A 7062-nucleotide genomic window follows, 5' to 3' on the forward strand; every position below is an offset into this window, starting at 1 on the left:
AAAAGTGCAAACTTGTGCACTTTTTGACACTTTTAGTCCCTGCATGACATAAAAGTTTATTTTTGCGCACCAAACACCTCTAAGCCTATATCTAAGCTATATAAAGGATAAATAGGGTATGTTTAACTTATGGACATATTCCGGAAGGTCCGATACCCTACGAATTGACATACTTTTGCAGTTTGACGCAATTAGTCCTTTAATTGCGCAAAGTAGTGCGAAATGCCGTTTAATGTTATCCAAGTCTTCCATAGCCCATATTGATCATTCCCAAGCATATACTTAAATATTACTACGCTCCCGTTCGCTTAAATGGTCACCGAGAGGCGTAGATTCAAAAATTGACGCTTTAGGCCCCTCTATTGCGCAAACTTGTGCATCTCATCGTTTAATAGCATTGAAGCCTCATTTAATCCATATTAGGCATTCTTGAAAGTATTATTGAACATCACGATGCTTCGGGTTTGCTAAAAGGTCATTCAAAGGTATAATTAAACATATTGACACTTTTAGTCCCTCTAACTTGCAAAGTTGCGCGTAACTTTACTTATAGGCATAAAAACCTTAGATGGCCAATAGTTGGCATTCCCGAGAGTATAATCAAATATCATGAAGCTCCCGGTTTGTTAAATGGTCACTCAGAGGTAAGAATTAACATGTTGAAGCTTTTAACCCTTCATCGCGCAAACTTTCAATTAATTACGCAAACGGCTACACTTAATCATCAAGTAGCACATTGGTGAACATAATCATCGTGAGAGGTTATTTAGAAACTTATTTTAGGTATGCTAACACTTCCAGTCCTTTCAAAATCAAAGTTTTCGATTTTTCGAAAAATTAGTCCCTAAATTTCAATGTTTGACTTCATTAGTGTTCATTACACGTGTCAATACATCATTGGACGTGATTTTACGAGGTGTTACATCCTCACCCCCTTAAAAGAAATCTCGACCTCGAGACTTGCTAAAATGCTGGAAGTACTTTGTGTCACATAATGGACTTAATTTCTATAGTATATTTGGAGCCTCTCCAAGCTCCCAGGTTGAACTCTATAATAGGTACATGTATCCTTTTTGGAGCTTCTTAACCTGCTGATCCTTAATCCATACAGGTTTCTCATCATATCATAGATCTGCATATCATTACGTGATAATGCTTCTTGACTTATTGGGGAAACATATCCTTATATCATTAGTGTGTAATGCATTGCGAGTTTCGCCAAGCTCCTTAAATAGGTTTTAGCTTATAAGTTATTTGATCTTGATACATTCGATTTCCTCGAGTGGTCTTATATATTCAGAGCTTAACTAGCCTGATAATTAACAATCGTCACACCCTTCCAAGGTGATATCCTTTGTTGAGCCTTATTTTTAACACGAACTTAGGAGGGTTGCTATTTTCATTAATCCTTGATTTTCTGCCGAATACTGGCAACTTACGGATGATTACGAATTTGCATGATCTTATTCGTTGTTTCCAATGCAACTTTCAGATCCTGATAATTGGACTTACCAATCTTCTGTCTAACAATATTTGTTTAATATTCCATTTATACAAGGTCTCCAAAGGAGCAGCCTTGACACTTATATATCAACTATTATAGAAAAGCTTATTTTAAGGTGAGATGGTTATTCCAACCACTACTTAAAACTAATCTTAAGGGATAGTTAATCCTTACATTCAGTCGAACAAATCGACGATCCTGGGCAGCTGATGGCAATTCTTAATTGTTGCCTAATTAGGGTTGCGGTAGTCAATGCATAAGCAAAATGAACCGTCTTTCTTAATTAATTGAACCGAATTCTCAGAATATTGAGTTAGGCTTTATGAAATCCTCTATCTTAAAACTTACTAAATTAGGGTTTCGATTCTTCCAATGATGGTACTAGCCGTCTTGGAGATTTCATAATAATACTGCCTTAAATGGAATATAATTCTTAACTCTACTAGCCCTTCAAGAGGTAAACAGGGTAATCTTAAGAGAAGATAATCAGGATACAAGGAGGTTATAGAGGTTTTCCAAATCTCAGGCTCCAGTTCATCCATCATTGCTTGTGTCAAATAAGTGACACATTTATGTTACAAGTCCACGAATTCCTTATTCGGGAACATTTACTTGGACAATTCCATCATGGATATCTTATTTGAATACCATTAGTTGACTTTAGTACCATATGACCATTGGGATATCTTTGTGGTCCCATGCATTAAACCTCCATACTAGTCAGGCATGGAAGCAATCTATGGGACATATTAAGATACACAAATCCTCATATGGTGCTTTTATCATACTGTCTGGTATTCGCAATCGATAGAGATCGAAGAGATATCAACTATGTGCTGCCGCATATCTTCTAGAGAGAGGATACTTCTAGAATTCTCACAATTGGAAATTTCTGATAGGAACAGAAGAAATGGTTCTTATGACTTCGCCTGTAAGTTTTACCTTACACTTAATATCTGGGGTTCTTACGGAAGAGTTTCTAAAAGTTTGCTAAACTTATGGTCTTACAAGAGACTTAACAGCACCTGAAACCAAACGAAATTCTTAGTACTAGAATCACAATAGGGGATTTATCTAGTATCATTATTAATGTGAACTGCCTCTAATCATACATCAGGAGGGTTAAACGCCTCCATTCTTAATCCTTTTAAACTCAGCTGTAGAATCCTTAACAATTTTAGGGCAGACTCAGCTTTGACCTGTTGTTTCTTAATGAATAGCTGAGGTAGATCCATAATGGATTTATGACAAGCAGGCTTTGAAATCTTAATGCGCCCTCTTATTGTCGATGCTAGCCACCGATAATTAATTACATTAAGCTTAGATTTTGGGTAATCTGAATGGAGTACTATCTCAGCCAAGGAATTAAAATTTACGACATACTGCAAACTTTTATGGTGAGAGTCAGAAAATTCTTATTCTATCCTTTCCATCTTGTGATGCGGACAATAGGCTTCCCTGATAAGGTCCTTAAAACTTGAACCATCCCATATTGTATAAGGGGATTTTTCTTGTGGACTTCATTAATGTCCTTACTAGTTAAGGATATTGCCATCGAATGACGGTGGTGCACACCTCACCGTGCACTTTCCAGCATAACCGCTAATACGCCTAATGGTTTCTACTTCCTTCAACAATTTCCTGTAATTGATGCCCCCCCCCCTTTTTACTATTGAAGTCTCTTGACTTCCAAGAGATGAAGTCCTTTTTAAGTACATCCTAAAAGGAATGGCTCCTTGCCATATATGATTTTGTTGGGTTTATTCTTCGCATTTGAAGTATGAATATGGCTCTTCTCATGAGCAGCGATATGTGCTTTAGAGCAAGCAGCATTCAGCTTCTTGAACCCTTTAATGACTTTTCTCACAGCCTTTCTAACAGCTGCGTTAATCACAGTTTTGGAGATTAACTCCATTAACATCGAGGTTCACATTTAATGCACCATTCATTTGTCGCATCTCTAACATCGCGACTGTTGTTTATCTCTTCCGAGTTTTCCATACTCGGAGCTTTGGTATTAAATACCAAATTCAGCAAGTGCTAGGCAATCCATACCCAGTGTCTCCTTGAATTGTCAAAGGCTCCCCATAAGGAGTCTTGATAACTACTTGCTTCTTATCACACACAGCATGGACTTGGTTATAAGACAACCAATCCATTCCTATCATTATAACGAGTCCCTCCTATTTTAAGGAAACAAGGACAGCGGGTCTTTATGTGCCCCCTTCTTGCCATAACCATAGCAGGTGGCGTCCTTAAAGTCCTTGCATTCATGAGTCTTGTGATCCATCTCTGTACAGATGCCACATCCCCTGGTCTGTTCAGAGAAACATTTTCTGAAGTGCTTCTTCCCGCAGGTTTTATATTTGGGTTTCGCCTCCTTTGGCTTGGGCTGGTTATCGCTTGAACCAGTCTTACCCTTTTTACCACCTTTATTTGGGGTATCATCGCACCTTCGCTTATGATCCTTCAACGCACTGTCCACAGCGTTGTTTACGGCTATATCTATTATAGCCTGTAACTCGGTGCCCGTTAAGTTCAGTCTTACATCCTTATTCTGATCAACGGGACGATTGTGAGCTTTAGAGGAGTCGGCCATGGTGAAGCTTTTAAGGCTACAAACCGAGTAATAATAATTTGCTGAATTGTCGAACTTGGTGATTAAATAGCCATGGTGTAAATCAACCATATAGGCCAATAGATAGTATTTAATTTATTTGATTATGTTTTGCCTAGGTTTTTAAATAAACCATCTTTGGCGTTTAAACGGAATATAATCCTTCATATTTATTAGACAGGGTACATAAGTCACGACTGTCAATGTCGTACCGACATTTTATATAGCACAAGGGCTTGTTCCAAAGGACTTTTCGATGGCACAGATGCCTTGTCACTAGGGAAATTTTAAAACATAATCAATGATTCCTTTGGATCGGAAAATTTCATAATTCATTTCCTTGACAAGAAGTTATGAAATAAAACTATCTTTTTCATGTATACATCCCAGATGGATGTTTAGATGTGTACATCATGTTCGACGTTTATTAGCCATGATTCCTATTGATCTTTTAGGCTAAATAAGGGGTTTGGAAGTTCCTGATATAAAGATGACAAGTGTGATTTTATCGCATCACTGTTGTCGGGAGTGCTAACACGTTTTCAGGTGTTAATAAGGATCTGAATCTCTTTCAAACAGGTTTTACCATCTTAGCCAGGTCTTTAATGACATTCAAGCTAGGTTATACCTTTTAAGATTCTTTTTAATACATATACTAGGAGAAAAAGAATGATATTTATTTTATTCAGGATTTTCATTATAATTATCCTAAATTTATTTAAAATATAACTATGGCACAAAAGGCCTAGTCACGTAGACAAGTTTAATTTATAACCAGGATTCTCACAGAATCGAGGTATTAGGGTCTGAATCCAAGTTCATTACCTTTTCTTGACAGGGAGTTATAGGCTACCCCTGTCCTTAGTCCCACAGGACGTTAATTATTGCCCGTAGGCACTTCATCCTTAAGGGATAGTTACATAGTTACAGGGAGATTAAAATATCCCGATTTAAAGATGGTCTGTGTGACTTTATCACATCACAGTTTGCCAAGCATGTTAACATACTTTCAGATGTTAACAAGATTTGGAATCTTTTGCGCAGGTTTTACCATCTTGGCCATTTCTGCAATGACATTTAGGCTAGGTTTTACCATCTTGGCCATGTCTACAATGACATCTAGGCTAGGTTTTACCATCTTGGCCATGTCTGCAATGACGTTTAGGCTAGGTTTTACCATTAAGATTCTTTTAATATTTAACGCAGAGCAACCCTAGATTGAGATGTAGACAGGGATCTAAATCTAATTGTGGAACTACCATCTTGGCCCTGTCTTGAGGTGACACATGGGCTAGGTCTCGTCCTTTTTAGATTTTGCCATTTTATTACAATGGTAGATCTTATAGTAGGAATGTTATTTCAAATCCAACCATTCCATTAAAATTTAAACAGGTACATGGTTGCCCTAAACGGGACTTCTAATAGCAATGACTCGCCCATGCAGGGGCTAATCAGAAAAATAACAAAGGAAATAAAGGACAAAAACAAATCAGGAATAGTCCTAAGTTCCTTATCTAGACTCAAGAATCAAGAAATGTGCAATCGTGTAACTGAGATTAAACACAAAAGACTAGTGTTTAATTCACTCAGTGTTGGCTCTGATACCAACCTGTCACACCCCGATATTTCCACGTATTACCGGTGGGCCCGGTGAGGAGTATCGTGATGTAGTTGATATCATCATAGTCAAACAACACAATTTGAATGCACAACGGAAGCAAAAGATAAAGATAAATATATTACAATCCGATATAAAGTAATATAAAATTATTACAAACGGAAAGTAAAGGATCCACAAGCGGATCGAAAATAAAATGAAACATTGTTCAACAGACTTCAGGCATCTAAGCTTGCGAGACTTCTATTTGATGCTAGGAGAGACCAGCCTATTACGCGTAGTACCTGCACTTAGTCTTTTTGGGAAAATACGTCAGTTTTCACTGGTAAATACAATTTAACTGGCTCATTTTGAAAATGGTTTAAAAATTGATTTGAGTGCAAACGGCACAAAACTTTTTATCACTTGGGATAATTATTTGCTTATAATCTTGTAAAAGAATTACATGTTTGTTATGCGTTCAGTTGTCCGGGTCGTGTCGGGTTAAAGATTAATAAACACACCACTTAGTATAGTTCTGCCGCGAGACTTCTCTCGTACCGACGATTATACTTTATTGATTTGAATGCACTACGAGTGTACGCCTACACCCGTGTGCTAAGGTCGTGGCCATTCTTTGAACGATGCCAAGGATATCCGCGACATGGTCATTAAACCCCCAAAGGCGTTAAACAAACAAAACAACATTTTCAAACGGGTCATTTTGACAACACTTAACTACCGACCGGTTAAGGTCAATTACCCGACCAAGCGGTATTTTATATACCATACCCCAAGCCCGTATAGGGAAAATAAGTTAAAAGTATTTACCTGAGCAAATTTATACAATTTATCCCAGCCGTATACCACCAAGCAAGTACAGATAGCTTTTACTGGGCTCCTAAATCTGGAATGAAGGTTTTTAATAACCTATTAGATTCCTAACGGGTCTTTAATTAAGCCTAAGCTTAGACCGGTTAGTCTTTAAAGGAGGATACGGTTCAATACGCATGATTATGCGAAGACCGGATTAGAATGTGGTTTAGAACCGACAAGCTTGTATACTTGTGTAATAAGGGTAAACTAAACACATTCTGGATTTTGAGATAAAAATGATAAGGTTTGTCCCGTTTCAGCTAATTTATGCAAACTAGTTACATAAGCTGATCCGAACGCGAAAAGGGCGTAACGGGTAACCACAAGAGTCATGAACAGGTTCCTAAGTCAATATGCCTTAAATATGTTGTGATATCAGTAGGATACCTTCCATTATGCCCAAAACGAGTTTGAGACCAATTTATGCCCCGAAGGGGTATTTTGGTCATTTTAGAGGTTATAAAAGAG

This window comes from Helianthus annuus, chromosome 15 (assembly GCF_002127325.2).
Source record: "Helianthus annuus cultivar XRQ/B chromosome 15, HanXRQr2.0-SUNRISE, whole genome shotgun sequence".
Classification (NCBI taxonomy): domain Eukaryota; kingdom Viridiplantae; phylum Streptophyta; class Magnoliopsida; order Asterales; family Asteraceae; genus Helianthus; species Helianthus annuus.